This window comes from Vanacampus margaritifer, chromosome 10 (assembly GCF_051991255.1).
Source record: "Vanacampus margaritifer isolate UIUO_Vmar chromosome 10, RoL_Vmar_1.0, whole genome shotgun sequence".
Taxonomy (NCBI): Eukaryota; Metazoa; Chordata; class Actinopteri; order Syngnathiformes; family Syngnathidae; genus Vanacampus; species Vanacampus margaritifer.
Window position 1 is genome coordinate 7090971 of NC_135441.1, and position 18814 is coordinate 7109784.

At 45.8% G+C, this 18814-nt stretch overlaps 1 protein-coding gene and 58 non-coding genes across 60 annotated transcripts in view; all 59 read left to right on the forward strand.

Moving 5' to 3' along the window:
- Window positions 1-18814, forward strand: part of ablim3 (actin binding LIM protein family, member 3) — a 108397-nt gene that overhangs the window by 20831 nt on the left and 68752 nt on the right. The gene's annotated exons all lie outside the window — the stretch shown is intronic.
- trnas-gcu (transfer RNA serine (anticodon GCU)) lies at window positions 134-215 on the forward strand. The gene has a single exon. It is a non-coding gene; the product is annotated as a tRNA-Ser (tRNA).
- On the forward strand, window positions 335-416 carry trnas-gcu (transfer RNA serine (anticodon GCU)). Its single transcript has one exon. It is a non-coding gene; the product is annotated as a tRNA-Ser (tRNA).
- trnas-gcu (transfer RNA serine (anticodon GCU)) lies at window positions 644-726 on the forward strand. The gene has a single exon. It is a non-coding gene; the product is annotated as a tRNA-Ser (tRNA).
- trnas-gcu (transfer RNA serine (anticodon GCU)) lies at window positions 842-923 on the forward strand. The gene has a single exon. It is a non-coding gene; the product is annotated as a tRNA-Ser (tRNA).
- trnas-gcu (transfer RNA serine (anticodon GCU)) lies at window positions 1043-1124 on the forward strand. Its single transcript has one exon. It is a non-coding gene; the product is annotated as a tRNA-Ser (tRNA).
- Window positions 1352-1433, forward strand: trnas-gcu (transfer RNA serine (anticodon GCU)). The gene has a single exon. It is a non-coding gene; the product is annotated as a tRNA-Ser (tRNA).
- trnas-gcu (transfer RNA serine (anticodon GCU)) lies at window positions 1661-1742 on the forward strand. Its single transcript has one exon. It is a non-coding gene; the product is annotated as a tRNA-Ser (tRNA).
- Window positions 1858-1939, forward strand: trnas-gcu (transfer RNA serine (anticodon GCU)). Its single transcript has one exon. It is a non-coding gene; the product is annotated as a tRNA-Ser (tRNA).
- On the forward strand, window positions 2059-2140 carry trnas-gcu (transfer RNA serine (anticodon GCU)). Its single transcript has one exon. It is a non-coding gene; the product is annotated as a tRNA-Ser (tRNA).
- On the forward strand, window positions 2368-2450 carry trnan-guu (transfer RNA asparagine (anticodon GUU)). The gene has a single exon. It is a non-coding gene; the product is annotated as a tRNA-Asn (tRNA).
- On the forward strand, window positions 2564-2645 carry trnas-gcu (transfer RNA serine (anticodon GCU)). Its single transcript has one exon. It is a non-coding gene; the product is annotated as a tRNA-Ser (tRNA).
- trnas-gcu (transfer RNA serine (anticodon GCU)) lies at window positions 2765-2846 on the forward strand. The gene has a single exon. It is a non-coding gene; the product is annotated as a tRNA-Ser (tRNA).
- trnas-gcu (transfer RNA serine (anticodon GCU)) lies at window positions 3074-3155 on the forward strand. Its single transcript has one exon. It is a non-coding gene; the product is annotated as a tRNA-Ser (tRNA).
- trnas-gcu (transfer RNA serine (anticodon GCU)) lies at window positions 3275-3356 on the forward strand. The gene has a single exon. It is a non-coding gene; the product is annotated as a tRNA-Ser (tRNA).
- Window positions 3584-3666, forward strand: trnas-gcu (transfer RNA serine (anticodon GCU)). Its single transcript has one exon. It is a non-coding gene; the product is annotated as a tRNA-Ser (tRNA).
- trnas-gcu (transfer RNA serine (anticodon GCU)) lies at window positions 3782-3863 on the forward strand. Its single transcript has one exon. It is a non-coding gene; the product is annotated as a tRNA-Ser (tRNA).
- Window positions 4291-4372, forward strand: trnas-gcu (transfer RNA serine (anticodon GCU)). Its single transcript has one exon. It is a non-coding gene; the product is annotated as a tRNA-Ser (tRNA).
- Window positions 4600-4682, forward strand: trnan-guu (transfer RNA asparagine (anticodon GUU)). Its single transcript has one exon. It is a non-coding gene; the product is annotated as a tRNA-Asn (tRNA).
- Window positions 4796-4877, forward strand: trnas-gcu (transfer RNA serine (anticodon GCU)). The gene has a single exon. It is a non-coding gene; the product is annotated as a tRNA-Ser (tRNA).
- trnas-gcu (transfer RNA serine (anticodon GCU)) lies at window positions 5305-5386 on the forward strand. Its single transcript has one exon. It is a non-coding gene; the product is annotated as a tRNA-Ser (tRNA).
- Window positions 5614-5696, forward strand: trnan-guu (transfer RNA asparagine (anticodon GUU)). Its single transcript has one exon. It is a non-coding gene; the product is annotated as a tRNA-Asn (tRNA).
- On the forward strand, window positions 5810-5891 carry trnas-gcu (transfer RNA serine (anticodon GCU)). The gene has a single exon. It is a non-coding gene; the product is annotated as a tRNA-Ser (tRNA).
- trnas-gcu (transfer RNA serine (anticodon GCU)) lies at window positions 6011-6092 on the forward strand. Its single transcript has one exon. It is a non-coding gene; the product is annotated as a tRNA-Ser (tRNA).
- On the forward strand, window positions 6212-6293 carry trnas-gcu (transfer RNA serine (anticodon GCU)). Its single transcript has one exon. It is a non-coding gene; the product is annotated as a tRNA-Ser (tRNA).
- trnas-gcu (transfer RNA serine (anticodon GCU)) lies at window positions 6521-6602 on the forward strand. Its single transcript has one exon. It is a non-coding gene; the product is annotated as a tRNA-Ser (tRNA).
- On the forward strand, window positions 6722-6803 carry trnas-gcu (transfer RNA serine (anticodon GCU)). Its single transcript has one exon. It is a non-coding gene; the product is annotated as a tRNA-Ser (tRNA).
- trnas-gcu (transfer RNA serine (anticodon GCU)) lies at window positions 7031-7113 on the forward strand. Its single transcript has one exon. It is a non-coding gene; the product is annotated as a tRNA-Ser (tRNA).
- trnas-gcu (transfer RNA serine (anticodon GCU)) lies at window positions 7229-7310 on the forward strand. The gene has a single exon. It is a non-coding gene; the product is annotated as a tRNA-Ser (tRNA).
- Window positions 7738-7819, forward strand: trnas-gcu (transfer RNA serine (anticodon GCU)). The gene has a single exon. It is a non-coding gene; the product is annotated as a tRNA-Ser (tRNA).
- Window positions 8459-8540, forward strand: trnas-gcu (transfer RNA serine (anticodon GCU)). The gene has a single exon. It is a non-coding gene; the product is annotated as a tRNA-Ser (tRNA).
- trnas-gcu (transfer RNA serine (anticodon GCU)) lies at window positions 8660-8741 on the forward strand. The gene has a single exon. It is a non-coding gene; the product is annotated as a tRNA-Ser (tRNA).
- Window positions 8857-8938, forward strand: trnas-gcu (transfer RNA serine (anticodon GCU)). The gene has a single exon. It is a non-coding gene; the product is annotated as a tRNA-Ser (tRNA).
- On the forward strand, window positions 9058-9139 carry trnas-gcu (transfer RNA serine (anticodon GCU)). Its single transcript has one exon. It is a non-coding gene; the product is annotated as a tRNA-Ser (tRNA).
- Window positions 9387-9468, forward strand: trnas-gcu (transfer RNA serine (anticodon GCU)). The gene has a single exon. It is a non-coding gene; the product is annotated as a tRNA-Ser (tRNA).
- trnas-gcu (transfer RNA serine (anticodon GCU)) lies at window positions 9894-9975 on the forward strand. Its single transcript has one exon. It is a non-coding gene; the product is annotated as a tRNA-Ser (tRNA).
- On the forward strand, window positions 10403-10484 carry trnas-gcu (transfer RNA serine (anticodon GCU)). Its single transcript has one exon. It is a non-coding gene; the product is annotated as a tRNA-Ser (tRNA).
- trnas-gcu (transfer RNA serine (anticodon GCU)) lies at window positions 11016-11097 on the forward strand. Its single transcript has one exon. It is a non-coding gene; the product is annotated as a tRNA-Ser (tRNA).
- On the forward strand, window positions 11345-11426 carry trnas-gcu (transfer RNA serine (anticodon GCU)). The gene has a single exon. It is a non-coding gene; the product is annotated as a tRNA-Ser (tRNA).
- On the forward strand, window positions 11852-11933 carry trnas-gcu (transfer RNA serine (anticodon GCU)). Its single transcript has one exon. It is a non-coding gene; the product is annotated as a tRNA-Ser (tRNA).
- Window positions 12361-12442, forward strand: trnas-gcu (transfer RNA serine (anticodon GCU)). The gene has a single exon. It is a non-coding gene; the product is annotated as a tRNA-Ser (tRNA).
- On the forward strand, window positions 13082-13163 carry trnas-gcu (transfer RNA serine (anticodon GCU)). Its single transcript has one exon. It is a non-coding gene; the product is annotated as a tRNA-Ser (tRNA).
- Window positions 13283-13364, forward strand: trnas-gcu (transfer RNA serine (anticodon GCU)). The gene has a single exon. It is a non-coding gene; the product is annotated as a tRNA-Ser (tRNA).
- On the forward strand, window positions 13790-13871 carry trnas-gcu (transfer RNA serine (anticodon GCU)). The gene has a single exon. It is a non-coding gene; the product is annotated as a tRNA-Ser (tRNA).
- On the forward strand, window positions 13983-14064 carry trnas-gcu (transfer RNA serine (anticodon GCU)). The gene has a single exon. It is a non-coding gene; the product is annotated as a tRNA-Ser (tRNA).
- Window positions 14291-14372, forward strand: trnas-gcu (transfer RNA serine (anticodon GCU)). Its single transcript has one exon. It is a non-coding gene; the product is annotated as a tRNA-Ser (tRNA).
- trnas-gcu (transfer RNA serine (anticodon GCU)) lies at window positions 14484-14565 on the forward strand. The gene has a single exon. It is a non-coding gene; the product is annotated as a tRNA-Ser (tRNA).
- Window positions 14813-14894, forward strand: trnas-gcu (transfer RNA serine (anticodon GCU)). The gene has a single exon. It is a non-coding gene; the product is annotated as a tRNA-Ser (tRNA).
- trnas-gcu (transfer RNA serine (anticodon GCU)) lies at window positions 15122-15204 on the forward strand. Its single transcript has one exon. It is a non-coding gene; the product is annotated as a tRNA-Ser (tRNA).
- trnas-gcu (transfer RNA serine (anticodon GCU)) lies at window positions 15320-15401 on the forward strand. The gene has a single exon. It is a non-coding gene; the product is annotated as a tRNA-Ser (tRNA).
- trnas-gcu (transfer RNA serine (anticodon GCU)) lies at window positions 15829-15910 on the forward strand. Its single transcript has one exon. It is a non-coding gene; the product is annotated as a tRNA-Ser (tRNA).
- Window positions 16550-16631, forward strand: trnas-gcu (transfer RNA serine (anticodon GCU)). Its single transcript has one exon. It is a non-coding gene; the product is annotated as a tRNA-Ser (tRNA).
- On the forward strand, window positions 16751-16832 carry trnas-gcu (transfer RNA serine (anticodon GCU)). Its single transcript has one exon. It is a non-coding gene; the product is annotated as a tRNA-Ser (tRNA).
- On the forward strand, window positions 17258-17339 carry trnas-gcu (transfer RNA serine (anticodon GCU)). The gene has a single exon. It is a non-coding gene; the product is annotated as a tRNA-Ser (tRNA).
- trnas-gcu (transfer RNA serine (anticodon GCU)) lies at window positions 17459-17540 on the forward strand. Its single transcript has one exon. It is a non-coding gene; the product is annotated as a tRNA-Ser (tRNA).
- trnas-gcu (transfer RNA serine (anticodon GCU)) lies at window positions 17767-17848 on the forward strand. Its single transcript has one exon. It is a non-coding gene; the product is annotated as a tRNA-Ser (tRNA).
- On the forward strand, window positions 18168-18249 carry trnas-gcu (transfer RNA serine (anticodon GCU)). Its single transcript has one exon. It is a non-coding gene; the product is annotated as a tRNA-Ser (tRNA).
- On the forward strand, window positions 18477-18558 carry trnas-gcu (transfer RNA serine (anticodon GCU)). Its single transcript has one exon. It is a non-coding gene; the product is annotated as a tRNA-Ser (tRNA).
- trnas-gcu (transfer RNA serine (anticodon GCU)) lies at window positions 18678-18759 on the forward strand. Its single transcript has one exon. It is a non-coding gene; the product is annotated as a tRNA-Ser (tRNA).

Here is an 18814-nt window from a genome sequence, read left to right on the forward strand (position 1 = left end):
CTGGACTGTCCTTTGTCACCAGTTCTTCTAATAACGTGCATTGAAATTTATGGGTGCAGAAGGCTCTCCGTCATCCACGTGGACCTCAGTGTCTCATTGTATGGGGCACTGGACTGTTTGACAAGTAGAAGAAGATGAGGTGACCGAGTGGTTAAGGTGATGGACTGCTAATCCATTGTGTTCTACACGCATGGGTTTGAATCCCATCCTCATCGTGGTTCATTATTTTAAGCACTACTCTGCTACTTTAAGAACACTTTCAGCAGTGTCCCTCATAGGGTGTGGGTGATGCTCAAGAGTTATGGGGCACTGGACAGTTTGACAAGAAAAAGCAGATGAGGTGACCGAGTGGTTAAGGTGATGGACTGCTAATCCATTGTGTTCTACATGCATGGGTTCAAATCCCATCCTCATCGTGGTTGACTATTTTCGACACTACTTTGCTACTTTAAGAACACTTTCAGCAGTGTCCTTCGTAGGGTGTGGGTGATGCTCAAGAGTTATGGGGCACTGGACTGTCCTTTGTCACCAGTTCTTCTAATAACGTCCATTGAAATTTATGGGTGCAGAAGAAGCTCCAACATCCACGTGGACCTCAGTGTCTCATTGTATGGGGCACTGGACTGTTTGACAAGGAGAAGAAGATGAGGTGACCGAGTAAATAAAGGTGATGGACTGCTAATCCATTGTGTTCTACACGCATGGGTTTGAATCCCATCCTCATCGCTGTTTAGTATTTTCAACACTACTCTGCTACTTTAAGAACACTTTCAGCAGTGTCCCTGAGTGTGGGTGATGCTCAAGAGTTATGGGGCACTGGACTGTTTGACAAGGAAAAGCAGATGAGGTGACCGAGTGGATAAGGTGATGGACTGCTAATCCATTGTGTTCTACACGCATGGGTTCGAATCCCATCCCCATCGTGGTTTAGTATTTTCAGCACTACTCTGCTACTTTAAGAACACTTTCAGCACTGTACCTCAGAGGGTGTGGGTGATGCTCAAGAGTTATGGGGCACTGGACTATTTGAGAAGGAAAAGCAGATGAGGTGACCGAGTGGATAAGGTGATGGACTGCTAATCCATTGTGTTCTACACGCACGGGTTCGAATCCTATCCTCATTGTGGTTTAGTATTTTCGACACTACTTTGCTACTTTAAAAACACTTTCAGCTGTGTCCCTCAGAGGGTGTGGGTGAGGCTCAAGAGTTATGGGGCACTGGACTGTCCTTTGTCACCAGTTCTTCTAATAACATCCATTGAAATTTATGGGTGCAAAAGAAGCTTCTTCATCCACGTGGACCTCAGTGTCTCATTGTATGAGGCACTGGACTGTTTGACAAAGAGAAGAAGATGAGGTGACCGAGTGGTTAAGGTGATGGACTGCTAATCCATTGTGTTCTACACACATGGGTTTGAATCCCATCCTCATCGTTGTTTAGTATTTTCAGCACTACTCTGCCACTTTAAGAACACTTTCAGCAGTGTTCCTCAGAGGGTGTGGGTGATGCTCAAGAGTTATGGGGCACTGGACTGTCCTTTGTCACCAGTTCTTCTAATAATGTGCATTGAAATTTATGGGTGCAGAAGGCTCTCTGTCATCCACGTGGACCTCAGTGTCTCATTGTATTGGGCACTGGACTGTTTGACAAGTAGAAGAAGATGAGGTGACCGAGTGGTTAAGGTGATGGACTGCTAATCCATTGTGTTCTACACGCATGGGTTCGAATCCCATCCTCATCGTGGTTCAGTATTTTAAGCACTACTCTGCTACTTTAAGAACACTTTCAGCAGTGTCCCTGAGTGTGGGTGATGCTCAAGAGTTATGGGGCACTGGACTGTTTGACAAGGAAAAGCAGATGAGGTGACCGAGTGGATAAGGTGATGGACTGCTAATCCATTGTGTTCTACACGCATGGGTTCGAATCCCATCCTCATCGTGGTTTAGTATTTTCGACACTACTTTGCTACTTTAAGAACACTTTCAGCAGTGTCCCTCAGACGGTGTGGGTGATGCTCAAGAGTTATGGGGCACTGGACAGTTTGACAAGGCGAAGCAGATGAGGTGACCGAGTGGTTAAGGTGATGGACTGCTAATCCATTGTGTTCTACACGCATGGGTTCGAATCCCATCCTCATCGTGGTTTACTATTTTCGACACTACTTTGCTACTTTAAGAACACTTTCAGCAGTGTCCTTCGGAGGGTGTGGGTGATGCTCAAGAGTTATGGGGCACTGGACTGTCCTTTGTCACCAGTTCTTCTAATAACGTCCATTGAAATTTATGGGTGCAGAAGAAGCTCCAACATCCACGTGGACCTCAGTGTCTAATTGTATGGGGCACTGGACTGTTTGACAAGGAGAAGAAGATGAGGTGACCGAGTAAATAAAGGTGATGGACTGTTAATCCATTGCGTTCTACACGCATGGGTTTGAATCCCATCCTCATCGCTGTTTAGTATTTTCAACACTACTCTGCTACTTTAAGAACACTTTCAGCAGTGTCCCTGTGTGGGTGATGCTCAAGAGTTATGGGGCACTGGACTGTTTGACAAGGAAAAGCAGATGAGGTGACCGAGTGGATAAGGTGATGGACTGCTAATCCATTGTGTTCTACACGCATGGGTTAGAATCCCATCCTCATCGTGGTTTAGTATTTTCGACACTACTTTGCTACTTTAAGAACACTTTCAGCAGTGTACCTCAGACGGTGTGGGTGATGCTCAAGAGTTATGGGGCACTGGACAGTTTGACAAGGAGAAGCAGATGAGGTGACCGAGTGGTTAAGGTGATGGACAGCTAATCCATTCTGATCTACACGCATGGGTTCGAATCCCATCCTCATCGTGGTTTAGTATTTTCAGCACTACTCTGCTACTTTAAGAACACTTTCAGCACTGTACCTCAGAGGGTGTGGGTGATGCTCAAGAGTTATGGGGCACTGGACTGTCCTTTGTCACCAGTTCTTCTAATAACGTGCATTGAAATTTATGGGTGCAGAAGGCTCTCCGTCATCCACGTGGACCTCAGTGTCTCATTGTATGGGGCACTGGACTGTTTGACAAGTAGAAGAAGATGAGGTGACCGAGTGGTTAAGGTGATGGACTGCTAATCCATTGTGTTCTACACGCATGGGTTCGAATCCCATCCTCATCGTGGTTCAGTATTTTAAGCACTACTCTGCTACTTTAAGAACACTTTCAGCAGTGTCCCTCAGACGGTGTGGGTGATGCTCAAGAGTTATGGGGCACTGGACAGTTTGACAAGAAAAAGCAGATGAGGTGACCGAGTGGTTAAGGTGATGGACTGCTAATCCATTGTGTTCTACACGCATGGGTTCGAATCCCATCCTCATCGTGGTTTACTATTTTCGACACTACTTTGCTACTTTAAGAACACTTTCAGCAGTGTCCTTCGGAGGGTGTGGGTGATGCTCAAGAGTTTTGGGGCACTGGACTGTCCTTTGTCACCAGTTCTTCTAATAACGTCCATTGAAATTTATGGGTGCAGAAGAAGCTCCAACATCCACGTGGACCTCAGTGTCTCATTGTATGGGGCACTGGACTGTTTGACAAGGAGAAGAAGATGAGGTGACCGAGTAAATAAAGGTGATGGACTGCTAATCCATTGCGTTCTACACGCATGGGTTTGAATCCCATCCTCATCGCTGTTTAGTATTTTCAACACTACTCTGCTACTTTAAGAACACTTTCAGCAGTGTCCCTGAGTGTGGTTGATGCTCAAGAGTTATGGGGCACTGGACTGTTTGACAAGGAAAAGCAGATGAGGTGACCGAGTGGATAAGGTGATGGACTGCTAATCCATTGTGTTCTACACGCATGGGTTCGAATCCCATCCTCATCGTGGTTTAGTATTTTCGACACTACTTTGCTACTTTAAGAACACTTTCAGCAGTGTCCCTCAGACGGTGTGGGTGATGCTCAAGAGTTATGGGGCACTGGACAGTTTGACAAGGAGAAGCAGATGAGGTGACCGAGTGGTTAAGGTGAAGTACTGCTAATCCATTGTGTTCTACACTCATGGGTTTGAAACCCATCCTCATCGTGTTTAGTACTTTCAACACTACTTTGCTACTTTAAGAACACTTTCAGCAGTGTCCTTCAGAGGGTGTGGGTGATGCTCAAGAGTTTTGGGGCACTGGACTGTCCTTGGTCACCAGTTCTTCTAATAACATCCATTGAAATTTATGGGTGCAGAAGAAGCTTCTTCATCCACGTGGACCTCAGTGTCTCATTGTATGAGGCACTGGACTGTTTGACAAAGAGAAGAAGATGAGGTGACCGAGTGGTTAAGGTGATGGACTGCTAATCCATTGTGTTCTACACACATGGGTTTGAATCCCATCCTCATCGTTGTTTAGTATTTTCAGCACTACTCTGCCACTTTAAGAACACTTTCAGCAGTGTTCCTCAGAGGGTGTGGGTGATGCTCAAGAGTTATGGGGCACTGGACTGTCCTTTGTCACCAGTTCTTCTAATAACGTCCATTGAAATTTATGGGTGCAGAAGAAGCTCCAACATCCACGTGGACCTCAGTGTCTAATTGTATGGGGCACTGGACTGTTTGACAAGGAGAAGAAGATGAGGTGACCGAGTAAATAAAGGTGATGGACTGTTAATCCATTGCGTTCTACACGCATGGGTTTGAATCCCATCCTCATCGCTGTTTAGTATTTTCAACACTACTCTGCTACTTTAAGAACACTTTCAGCAGTGTCCCTGTGTGGGTGATGCTCAAGAGTTATGGGGCACTGGACTGTTTGACAAGGAAAAGCAGATGAGGTGACCGAGTGGATAAGGTGATGGACTGCTAATCCATTGTGTTCTACACGCATGGGTTAGAATCCCATCCTCATCGTGGTTTAGTATTTTCGACACTACTTTGCTACTTTAAGAACACTTTCAGCAGTGTACCTCAGACGGTGTGGGTGATGCTCAAGAGTTATGGGGCACTGGACAGTTTGACAAGGAGAAGCAGATGAGGTGACCGAGTGGTTAAGGTGAAGTACTGCTAATCCATTGTGTTCTACACTCATGGGTTTGAAACCCATCCTCATCGTGTTTAGTACTTTCAACACTACTTTGCTACTTTAAGAACACTTTCAGCAGTGTCCTTCAGAGGGTGTGGGTGATGCTCAAGAGTTTTGGGGCACTGGACTGTCCTTGGTCACCAGTTCTTCTAATAACATCCATTGAAATTTATGGGTGCAGAAGAAGCTTCTTCATCCACGTGGACCTCAGTGTCTCATTGTATGAGGCACTGGACTGTTTGACAAAGAGAAGAAGATGAGGTGACCGAGTGGTTAAGGTGATGGACTGCTAATCCATTGTGTTCTACACACATGGGTTTGAATCCCATCCTCATCGTTGTTTAGTATTTTCAGCACTACTCTGCCACTTTAAGAACACTTTCAGCAGTGTTCCTCAGAGGGTGTGGGTGATGCTCAAGAGTTATGGGGCACTGGACTGTCCTTTGTCACCAGTTCTTCTAATAACGTCCATTGAAATTTATGGGTGCAGAAGAAGCTCCAACATCCACGTGGACCTCAGTGTCTAATTGTATGGGGCACTGGACTGTTTGACAAGGAGAAGAAGATGAGGTGACCGAGTAAATAAAGGTGATGGACTGTTAATCCATTGCGTTCTACACGCATGGGTTTGAATCCCATCCTCATCGCTGTTTAGTATTTTCAACACTACTCTGCTACTTTAAGAACACTTTCAGCAGTGTCCCTGTGTGGGTGATGCTCAAGAGTTATGGGGCACTGGACTGTTTGACAAGGAAAAGCAGATGAGGTGACCGAGTGGATAAGGTGATGGACTGCTAATCCATTGTGTTCTACACGCATGGGTTAGAATCCCATCCTCATCGTGGTTTAGTATTTTCGACACTACTTTGCTACTTTAAGAACACTTTCAGCAGTGTACCTCAGACGGTGTGGGTGATGCTCAAGAGTTATGGGGCACTGGACAGTTTGACAAGGAGAAGCAGATGAGGTGACCGAGTGGTTAAGGTGATGGACAGCTAATCCATTCTGATCTACACGCATGGGTTCGAATCCCATCCTCATCGTGGTTTAGTATTTTCAGCACTACTCTGCTACTTTAAGAACACTTTCAGCACTGTACCTCAGAGGGTGTGGGTGATGCTCAAGAGTTATGGGGCACTGGACTGTTTGAGAAGGAAAAGCAGATGAGGTGACCGAGTGGATAAGGTGATGGACTGCTAATCCATTGTGTTCTACACACATAGGTTCGAATCCCATCCTCATCGTTGTTTAGTATTTTCAGCACTACTCTGCCACTTTAAGAACACTTTCAGCAGTGTCCCTCAGAGGGTGTGGGTGATGCTCAAGAGTTATGGGGCACTGGACTGTCCTTTGTCACCAGTTCTTCTAATAACGTGCATTGAAATTTATGGGTGCAGAAGGCTCTCCGTCATCCACGTGGACCTCAGTGTCTCATTGTATGGGGCACTGGACTGTTTGACAAGTAGAAGAAGATGAGGTGACCGAGTGGTTAAGGTGATGGACTGCTAATCCATTGTGTTCTACACGCATGGGTTCGAATCCCATCCTCATCGTGGTTCAGTATTTTAAGCACTACTCTGCTACTTTAAGAACACTTTCAGCAGTGTCCCTCAGACGGTGTGGGTGATGCTCAAGAGTTATGGGGCACTGGACAGTTTGACAAGAAAAAGCAGATGAGGTGACCGAGTGGTTAAGGTGATGGACTGCTAATCCATTGTGTTCTACACGCATGGGTTCGAATCCCATCCTCATCGTGGTTTACTATTTTCGACACTACTTTGCTACTTTAAGAACACTTTCAGCAGTGTCCTTCGGAGGGTGTGGGTGATGCTCAAGAGTTTTGGGGCACTGGACTGTCCTTTGTCACCAGTTCTTCTAATAACGTCCATTGAAATTTATGGGTGCAGAAGAAGCTCCAACATCCACGTGGACCTCAGTGTCTCATTGTATGGGGCACTGGACTGTTTGACAAGGAGAAGAAGATGAGGTGACCGAGTAAATAAAGGTGATGGACTGCTAATCCATTGCGTTCTACACGCATGGGTTTGAATCCCATCCTCATCGCTGTTTAGTATTTTCAACACTACTCTGCTACTTTAAGAACACTTTCAGCAGTGTCCCTGAGTGTGGGTGATGCTCAAGAGTTATGGGGCACTGGACTGTTTGACAAGGAAAAGCAGATGAGGTGACCGAGTGGATAAGGTGATGGACTGCTAATCCATTGTGTTCTACATGCATGGGTTCGAATCCCATCCTCATCGTGGTTTAGTATTTTCGACACTACTTTGCTACTTTAAGAACACTTTCAGCAGTGTCCCTCAGACGGTGTGGGTGATGCTCAAGAGTTATGGGGCACTGGACAGTTTGACAAGGAGAAGCAGATGAGGTGACCGAGTGGTTAAGGTGAAGTACTGCTAATCCATTGTGTTCTACACTCATGGGTTTGAAACCCATCCTCATCGTGTTTAGTACTTTCAACACTACTTTGCTACTTTAAGAACACTTTCAGCAGTGTCCTTCAGAGGGTGTGGGTGATGCTCAAGAGTTTTGGGGCACTGGACTGTCCTTGGTCACCAGTTCTTCTAATAACATCCATTGAAATTTATGGGTGCAGAAGAAGCTTCTTCATCCACGTGGACCTCAGTGTCTCATTGTATGAGGCACTGGACTGTTTGACAAGTAGAAGAAGATGAGGTGACTGAGTGGTTAAGTTGATGGACTGCTAATCCATTGTGTTCTACACGCATGGGTTCGAATCCCATCCTCATCGTGGTTTAGTTTTTTCAGCACTACTCTGCTACTTAAAGAACACTTTCAGCAGTGTACCTCGTAGGGCAGAGGTGGGCATTGAGGGCCAGAGTCCTGCAGGTTTTGCAGGTTGCCTTTCTCCAACACAGCTGATATATGATCAGCTCATCAGCAAGCTCTGCATAAGCCTGATATTGAGCCTGTTGATTGGAATCAGCTTGCGTTGGAAGTGAGAAACCTCCAAAACCTGCAGGACTACGGCCCTCGAGGACAGAGATTGCCCACCTCTGTTGTAGGGTGTGGGTGATGCTCAAGAGTTATGGGGCACTGGACAGTTTGACAAGGAGAAGCAGATGTGGTGACCGAGTGGTTAAGGTGAAGTACTGCTAATCCATTGTGTTCTACATGCATGGGTTCGAATCCCATCCTCATCGTGGTTTAGTATTTTCGACACTACTTTGCTACTTTAAGAACACTTTCAGCAGTGTCCCTCAGACGGTGTGGGTGATGCTCAAGAGTTATGGGGCACTGGACTGTCCTTTGTCACCAGTTCTTCTAATAACGTCCATTGAAATTTATGGGTGCAGAAGAAGCTCCGTCATCCACGTGGACCTCAGTGTCTCATTGTATTGGGCACTGGACTGTTTGACAAGTAGAAAAATATGAGGTGACCGAGTGGTTAAGGTGATGGACTGCTAATCCCTTGTGTTCTACACGCATGGGTTCGAATCCCATCCTCATCGTGGTTTAGTATGTTCAGCACTACTCGGCTACTTTAAGAACACTTTCAGCAGTGTACTTCAGAGGGTGTGGGTGATGCTCAGGAGTTATGGGGCACTGGACTGTTTGACAAGAAAAAGCAGATGAGGTGACCGAGTGGTTAAGGTGATGGACTGCTAATCCATTGTGTTCTACACGCATGGGTTTGAATCCCATCCTCATCGCTGTTTAGTATTTTCAACACTACTCTGCTACTTTAAGAACACTTTCAGCAGTGTCCCTGAGTGTGGGTGATGCTCAAGAGTTATGGGGCACTGGACTGTTTGACAAGGAAAAGCAGATGAGGTGACTGAGTGGATAAGGTGATGGACTGCTAATCCATTGTGTTCTACACGCATGGGTTCGAATCCCATCCTCAACGTGGTTTAGTATTTTCGACACTACTTTGCTACTTTAAGAACACTTTCAGCAGTGTCCTTCAGACGGTGTGGGTGATGCTCAAGAGTTATGGGGCACTGGACAGTTTGACAAGGAGAAGCAGATGAGGTGACCGAGTGGTTAAGGTGATGGACTGCTAATCCATTGTGTTCTACACTCATGGGTTTGAAACCCATCCTCATCGTGTTTAGTACATTCAACACTACTTTGCTACTTTGAGAACACTTTAATTAGTGTCCCTCAGAGGGTGTGGGTGATGCTCAAGAGTTATGGGGCACTGGACTGTCCTTTGTCACCAGTTCTTCTAATTACATCCATTGAAATTTATGGGTGCAGAAGTAGCTTCTTCATCCACGTGGACCTCAGTGTCTCATTGTATGTGACTATGCTCAAGAGTTATGGGGCACTGGACAGTTTGACAAGGAGAAGCAGATGAGGTGACTGAGTGGTTAAGGTGATGGACTGCTAATCCACTGTGTTCTACACGCATGGGTTCGAATCCCATCCTCATCGTGGTTTACTATTTTCGACACTACTTTGCTACTTTAAGAACACTTTCAGCAGTGTCCTTCGGAGGGTGTGGGTGATGCTCAAGAGTTATGGGGCACTGGACTGTCCTTTGTCACCAGTTCTTCTAATAACGTCCATTGAAATTTATGGGTGCAGAAGAAGCTCCAACATCCACGTGGACCTCAGTGTCTCAATGTATGGGGCACTGGACTGTTTGACAAGGAGAAGAAGATGAGGTGACCGAGTAAATAAAGGTGATGGACTGCTAATCGATTGCGTTCTACACGCATGGGTTTGAATCCCATCCTCATCGCTGTTTAGTATTTTCAACACTACTCTGCTACTTTAAGAACACTTTCAGCAGTGTCCCTTAGTGTGGGTGATGCTCAAGAGTTATGGGGCACTGGACTGTTTGACAAGGAAAAGCAGATGAGGTGACCGAGTGGATAAGATGATGGACTGCTAATCCATTGTGTTCTACACGCATGGGTTCGAATCCCATCCTCATCGTGGTTTAGTATTTTCGACACTACTTTGCTACTTTAAGAACACTTTCAGCAGTGTCCCTCAGACGGTGTGGGTGATGCTCAAGAGTTATGGGGCACTGGACAGTTTGACAAGGAGAAGCAGATGAGGTGACCGAGTGGTTAAGGTGAAGTACTGCTAATCCATTGTGTTCTACACTCATGGGTTTGAAACCCATCCTCATCGTGTTTAGTACTTTCAACACTACTTTGCTACTTTAAGAACACTTTCAGCAGTGTCCTTCAGAGGGTGTGGGTGATGCTCAAGAGTTATGTGGCACTGGACTGTCCTTGGTCACCAGTTCTTCTAATAACATCCATTGAAATTTATGGGTACAGAAGAAGCTTCTTCATCCACGTGGACCTCAGTGTCTCATTGTATGAGGCACTGGACTGTTTGACAAGTAGAAGAAGATGAGGTGACCGAGTGGTTAAGGTGATGGACTGCTAATCCATTGTGTTCTACACGCATGGGTTCGAATCCCATCCTCATCGTGGTTTAGTATTTTCAGCACTACTCTGCTACTTAAAGAACACTTTCAGCAGTGTACCTCGTAGGGCAGAGGTGGGCATTGAGGGCCAGAGTCCTGCAGGTTTTGCAGGTTGCCTTTCTCCAACACAGCTGATATATGATCAGCTCATCAGCAAGCTCTGCATAAGCCTGATAATGAGCCTGTTGATTGGAATCAGCTTGCGTTGGAAGTGAGAAACCTCCAAAACCTGCAGGACTACGGCCCTCGAGGACAGAGATTGCCCACCTCTGTCGTAGGGTGTGGGTGATGCTCAAGAGTTATGGGGCACTGGACAGTTTGACAAGAAGAAGCAGATGAGGTGACCGAGTGATTAAGGTGATGGACTTCTAATCCATTGTGTTCTACACGCATAGGTTTGAATCCCATCCTCAACGTGGTTTAGTATTTTCGACACTACTTTGCTACTTTAAGAACACTTTCAGCAGTGTCCTTCGGACGGTGTGGGTGATGCTCAAGAGTTATGGGGCACTGGACAGTTTGACAAGGAGAAGCAGATGAGGTGACCGAGTGGTTAAGGTGATGGACTGCTAATCCATTGTGTTCTACACTCATGGGTTTGAAACCCATCCTCATCGTGTTTAGTACTTTCAACACTACTTTGCTACTTTGAGAACACTTTAATTAGTGTCCCTCAGAGGGTGTGGGTGATGCTCAAGAGTTATGGGGCACTGGACTGTCCTTTGTCACCAGTTCTTCTAATTACATCAATTGAAATTTATGGGTGCAGAAGTAGCTTCTTCATCCACGTGGACCTCAGTGTCTCATTGTATGTGACTATGCTCAAGAGTTATGGGGCACTGGACAGTTTGACAAGGAGAAGCAGATGAGGTGACTGAGTGGTTAAGGTGATGGACTGCTAATCTATTGTGTTCTACACGCATGGGTTCGAATCCCATCCTCATCGTGGTTTACTATTTTCGACACTACTTTGCTACTTTAAGAACACTTTCAGCAGTGTCCTTCGGAGGGTGTGGGTGATGCTCAAGAGTTATGGGGCACTGGACTGTCCTTTGTCACCAGTTCTTCTAATAACGTCCATTGAAATTTATGGGTGCAGAAGAAGCTCCAACATCCACGTGGACCTCAGTGTCTCATTGTATGGGGCACTGGACTGTTTGACAAGGAGAAGAAGATGAGGTGACCAAGTAAATAAAGGTGATGGACTGCTAATCCATTGCGTTCTACACGCATGGGTTTGAATCCCATCCTCATCGCTGTTTAGTATTTTCAACACTACTCTGCTACTTTAAGAACACTTTCAGCAGTGTCCCTGAGTGTGGGTGATGCTCAAGAGTTATGGGGCACTGGACTGTTTGACAAGGAAAAGCAGATGAGGTGACCGAGTGGATAAGGTGATGGACTGCTAATCCATTGTGTTCTACACGCATGGGTTCGAATCCCATCCTCATCGTGGTTTAGTATTTTCGACACTACTTTGCTACTTTAAGAACACTTTCAGCAGTGTCCCTCAGACGGTGTGGGTGATGCTCAAGAGTTATGGGGCACTGGACAGTTTGACAAGGAGAAGCAGATGAGGTGACCGAGTGGTTAAGGTGAAGTACTGCTAATCCATTGTGTTCTACACTCATGGGTTTGAAACCCATCCTCATCGTGTTTAGTACTTTCAACACTACTTTGCTACTTCAAGAACACTTTCAGCAGTGTCCTTCAGAGGGTGTGGGTGATGCTCAAGAGTTATGTGGCACTGGACTGTCCTTGGTCACCAGTTCTTCTAATAACATCCATTGAAATTTATGGGTACAGAAGAAGCTTCTTCATCCACGTGGACCTCAGTGTCTCATTGTATGAGGCACTGGACTGTTTGAAAAGTAGAAGAAGATGAGGTGACCGAGTGGTTAAGGTGATGGACTGCTAATCCATTGTGTTCTACACGCATGGGTTCGAATCCCATCCTCATCGTGGTTTAGTATTTTCAGCACTACTCTGCTACTTAAAGAACACTTTCAGCAGTGTACCTTGTAGGGCAGAGGTGGGCATTGAGGGCCAGAGTCCTGCAGGTTTTGCAGGTTGCCTTTCTCCAACACAGCTGATATATGATCAGCTCATCAGCAAGCTCTGCATAAGCCTGATAATGAGCCTGTTGATTGGAATCAGCTTGCGTTGGAAGTGAGAAACCTCCAAAACCTGCAGGACTACGGCCCTCGGGGACAGAGGTTGCCCACCTCTGTCGTAGGGTGTGGGTGATGCTCAAGAGTTATGGGGCACTGGACAGTTTGACAAGGAGAAGCAGATGAGGTGACCGAGTGGTTAAGGTGAAGTACTGCTAATCCATTGTGTTCTACATGCATGGGTTCGAATCCCATCATCATCGTGGTTTAGTATTTTCGACACTACTTTGCTACTTTAAGAACACTTTCAGCAGTGTCCCTCAGACGGTGTGGGTGATGCTCAAGAGTTATGGGGCACTGGACTGTCCTTTGTCACCAGTTCTTCTAATAACGTCCATTGAAATTTATGGGTGCAGAAGATGCTCCGTCATCCACGTGGACCTCAGTGTCTCATTGTATTGGGCACTGGACTGTTTGACAAGTAGAAAAATATGAGGTGACCGAGTGGTTAAGGTGAAGGACTGCTAATCCTTTGTGTTCTACACGCATGGGTTCGAATCCCATCCTCATCGTGGTTTAGTATGTTCAGCACTACTCGGCTACTTTAAGAACACTTTTAGCAGTGTACTTCAGAGGGTGTGGGTGATGCTCAAGAGTTATGGGGCACTGGACTGTTTGACAAGAAAAAGCAGATGAGGTGACCGAGTGGTTAAGGTGATGGACTGCTAATCCATTGTGTTCTACACGCATGGGTTCGAATCCCATCCTCATCGTGGTTTAGTATTTTCGACACTACTTTGCTACTTTAAGAACATTTTCAGCAGTGTCCTTCGGAGGGTGTGGGTGATGCTCAAGAGTTATGGAGCACTGGACTGTCCTTTGTCACCAGTTCTTCTAATAACGTCCATTGAAATTTATGGGTGCAGAAGAAGCTCCATCATCCACGTGGACCTCAGTGTCTCATTGTATGGGGCACTGGCCTTTTTGACAAGGAGAAGAAGATGAGGTGACCGAGTAAATAAAGGTGAAGGACTGCTAATCCATTGTGTTCTACACGCATGGGTTTGAATCCCATCCTCATCGCTGTTTAGTATTTTCAACACTACTCTGCTACTTTAAGAACACTTTCAGCAGTGTCCCTTAGTGTGGGTGATGCTCAAGAGTTATGGGGCACTGGACTGTTTGACAAGGAAAAGCAGATGAGGTGACTGAGTGGATAAGGTGATGGACTGCTAATCCATTGTGTTCTACACGCATGGGTTAGAATCCCATCCTCAACGTGGTTTAGTATTTTCGACGCTACTTTAAGAACACTTTCAGCAGTGTCCTTCAGACGGTGTGGGTGATGCTCAAGAGTTATGGGGCACTGGACAGTTTGACAAGGAGAAGCAGATGAGGTGACCGAGTGGTTAAGGTGATGGACTGCTAATCCATTGTGTTCTACACTCATGGGTTTGAAACCCATCCTCATCGTGTTTAGTACTTTCAACACTACTTTGCTACTTTAAGAACACTTTCAGCAGTGTCCTTCAGAGGGTGTGGGTGATGCTCAAGAGTTATGTGGCACTGGACTGTCCTTGGTCACCAGTTCTTCTAATAACATCCATTGAAATTTATGGGTACAGAAGAAGCTTCTTCATCCACGTGGACCTCAGTGTCTCATTGTATGAGGCACTGGACTGTTTGACAAGTAGAAGAAGATGAGGTGACTGAGTGGATAAGGTGATGGACTGCTAATCCATTGTGTTCTACACGCATGGGTTCGAATCCCATCCTCAACGTGGTTTAGTATTTTCGACGCTACTTTAAGAACACTTTCAGCAGTGTCCTTCGGACGGTGTGGGTGATGCTCAAGAGTTATGGGGCACTGGACAGTTTGACAAGGAGAAGCAGATGAGGTGACCGAGTGGTTAAGGTGATGGACTGCTAATCCATTGTGTTCTACACTCATGGGTTTGAAACCCATCCTCATCGTGTTTAGTACATTCAACACTACTTTGCTACTTTGAGAACACTTTAATTAGTGTCCCTCAGAGGGTGTGGGTGATGCTCAAGAGTTATGGGGCACTGGACTGTCCTTTGTCACCAGTTCTTCTAATTACATCCATTGAAATTTATGGGTGCAGAAGTAGCTTCTTCATCCACGTGGACCTCAGTGTTTCATTGTATGTGACTATGCTCAAGAGTTATGGGGCACTGGACAGTTTGACAAGGAGAAGCAGATGAGGTGACTGAGTGGTTAAGGTGATGGACTGCTAATCCATTGTGTTCTACACGCATGGGTTCGAATCCCATCCTCATCGTGGTTTACTATTTTCGACACTACTTTGCTACTTTAAGAACACTTTCAGCAGTGTCCTTCGGAGGGTGTGGGTGATGCTCAAGAGTTATGGGGCACTGGACTGTCCTTTGTCACCAGTTCTTCTAATAACGTCCATTGAAATTTATGGGTGCAGAAGAAGCTCCAACATCCACGTGGACCTCAGTGTCTCATTGTATGGGGCACTGGACTGTTTGACAAGGAGAAGAAGATGAGGTGACCGAGTAAATAAAGGTGATGGACTGCTAATCCATTGCGTTCTACACGCATGGGTTTGAATCCCATCCTCATCGCTGTTTAGTATTTTCAACACTACTCTGCTACTTTAAGAACACTTTCAGCAGTGTCCCTGAGTGTGGGTGATGCTCAAGAGTTATGGGGCACTGGACTGTTTGACAAGGAAAAGCAGATGAGGTGACCGAGTGGATAAGGTGATGGACTGCTAATCCATTGTGTTCTACACGCATGGGTTCGAATCCCATCCTCATCGTGGTTTAGTATTTTCGACACTACTTTGCTACTTTAAGAACACTTTCAGCAGTGTCCCTCAGACGGTGTGGGTGATGCTCAAGAGTTATGGGGCACTGGACAGTTTGACAAGGAGAAGCAGATGAGGTGACCGAGTGGTTAAGGTGAAGTACTGCTAATCCATTGTGTTCTACACTCATGGGTTTGAAACCCATCCTCATCGTGTTTAGTACTTTCAACACTACTTTGCTACTTTAAGAACACTTTCAGCAGTGTCCTTCAGAGGGTGTGGGTGATGCTCAAGAGTTATGTGGCACTGGACTGTCCTTGGTCACCAGTTCTTCTAATAACATCCATTGAAATTTATGGGTACAGAAGAAGCTTCTTCATCCACGTGGACCTCAGTGTCTCATTGTATGAGGCACTGGACTGTTTGAAAAGTAGAAGAAGATGAGGTGACCGAGTGGTTAAGGTGATGGACTGCTAATCCATTGTGTTCTACACGCATGGGTTCGAATCCCATCCTCATCGTGGTTTAGTATTTTCAGCACTACTCTGCTACTTAAAGAACACTTTCAGCAGTGTACCTTGTAGGGCAGAGGTGGGCATTGAGGGCCAGAGTCCTGCAGGTTTTGCAGGTTGCCTTTCTCCAACACAGCTGATATATGATCAGCTCATCAGCAAGCTCTGCATAAGCCTGATAATGAGCCTGTTGATTGGAATCAGCTTGCGTTGGAAGTGAGAAACCTCCAAAACCTGCAGGACTACGGCCCTCGGGGACAGAGGTTGCCCACCTCTGTCGTAGGGTGTGGGTGATGCTCAAGAGTTATGGGGCACTGGACAGTTTGACAAGGAGAAGCAGATGAGGTGACCGAGTGGTTAAGGTGAAGTACTGCTAATCCATTGTGTTCTACATGCATGGGTTCGAATCCCATCATCATCGTGGTTTAGTATTTTCGACACTACTTTGCTACTTTAAGAACACTTTCAGCAGTGTCCCTCAGACGGTGTGGGTGATGCTCAAGAGTTATGGGGCACTGGACTGTCCTTTGTCACCAGTTCTTCTAATAACGTCCATTGAAATTTATGGGTGCAGAAGATGCTCCGTCATCCACGTGGACCTCAGTGTCTCATTGTATTGGGCACTGGACTGTTTGACAAGTAGAAAAATATGAGGTGACCGAGTGGTTAAGGTGAAGGACTGCTAATCCCTTGTGTTCTACACGCATGGGTTCGAATCCCATCCTCATCGTGGTTTAGTATGTTCAGCACTACTCGGCTACTTTAAGAACACTTTTAGCAGTGTACTTCAGAGGGTGTGGGTGATGCTCAAGAGTTATGGGGCACTGGACTGTTTGACAAGAAAAAGCAGATGAGGTGACCGAGTGGTTAAGGTGATGGACTGCTAATCCATTGTGTTCTACACGCATGGGTTCGAATCCCATCCTCATCGTGGTTTAGTATTTTCGACACTACTTTGCTACTTTAAGAACATTTTCAGCAGTGTCCTTCGGAGGGTGTGGGTGATGCTCAAGAGTTATGGAGCACTGGACTGTCCTTTGTCACCAGTTCTTCTAATAACGTCCATTGAAATTTATGGGTGCAGAAGAAGCTCCATCATCCACGTGGACCTCAGTGTCTCATTGTATGGGGCACTGGCCTTTTTGACAAGGAGAAGAAGATGAGGTGACCGAGTAAATAAAGGTGAAGGACTGCTAATCCATTGTATTCTACACGCATGGGTTTGAATCCCATCCTCATCGCTGTTTAGTATTTTCAACACTACTCTGCTACTTTAAGAACACTTTCAGCAGTGTCCCTTAGTGTGGGTGATGCTCAAGAGTTATGGGGCACTTGACTGTTTGACAAGGAAAAGCAGATGAGGTGACTGAGTGGATAAAGTGATGGACTGCTAATCCATTGTGTTCTACACGCATGGGTTAGAATCCCATCCTCAACGTGGTTTAGTATTTTCGACACTACTTTGCTACTTTAAGAACACTTTCAGCAGTGTCCTTCAGACGGTGTGGGTGATGCTCAAGAGTTATGGGGCACTGGACAGTTTGACAAGGAGAAGCAGATGAGGTGACCGAGTGGTTAAGGTGATGGACTGCTAATCCATTGTGTTCTACACTCATGGGTTTGAAACCCATCCTCATCGTGTTTAGTACTTTCAACACTACTTTGCTACTTTGAGAACACTTTAATTAGTGTCCCTCAGAGGGTGTGGGTGATGCTCAAGAGTTATGGGGCACTGGACTGTCCTTTGTCACCAGTTCTTCTAATTACATCCATTGAAATTTATGGGTGCAGAAGTAGCTTCTTCATCCACGTGGACCTCAGTGTCTCATTGTATGAGGCACTGGACTGTTTGACAAGTAGAAGAAGATGAGGTGACCGAGTGGTTAAGGTGATGGACTGCTAATCCATTGTGTTCTACACGCATGGGTTCGAATCCCATCCTCATCGTGGTTTAGTATTTTCAGCACTATTCTGCTACTTTAAGAACACTTTCAGCAGTGTCCATCAGAGGGTGTGGGTGATGCTCAAGAGTTATGGGGCACTGGACAGTTTGACAAGGAGAAGCAGATGAGGTGACCGAGTGGTTAAGGTGAAGTACTGCTAATCCATTGTGTTCTACACTCATGGGTTTGAAACCCATCCTCATCGTGTTTAGTACTTTCAACACTATTCTGCTACTTTAAGAACACTTTCAGCAGTGTCCATCAGAGGGTTTGGGTGATGCTCAAGAGTTATGGGGCACTGGACTGTTTGACAAGGAAAAGCAGATGAGGTGACAGAGTGGTTAAGGTGATGGACTGCTAATCCATTGTGTTCTACACGCATGGGTTCGAATCCCATTCTCATCGTTATTTAGTGTTTTCAGCACTACTTTGCTACTATTAGAACACTTTCAGCAGTGTCCCTCGGAGGATGTGGGTGATGCTCAAGAGTTATGGGGCACTGGACTGTCCTTTGTCACCAGTTCTTCTAATAACGTCCATTGAAATTAATGGGTGCAGAAGAAGCTCCATCATCCACGTGGACCTCAGTGTCTCATTGTATGGAGAACTTGACTGTTTGACAAGTAGAAGAAGATGAGGTGACCGAGTGGTTAAGGTGATGGACTGCTAATCCATTGTGTTCTACACGCATGGGTTTGAATCCCATCCTCATCGTGGTTTAGTATTTTCAGCACTACTCTGCTACTTTAAGAACACTTTCAGCAGTGTCCCTCAGAGGGTGTGGGTGATGCTCATGAGTTATGAGGCACTGGACTGTTTGGCAAGGAAAAGCAGATGAGGTGACTGAGTGGATAAGGTGATGGACTGCTAATCCATTGTGTTCTACACGCATGGGTTCGAATCCCATCCTCAACGTGGTTTAGTATTTTCGACACTACTTTGCTACTTTAAGAACACTTTCAGCAGTATC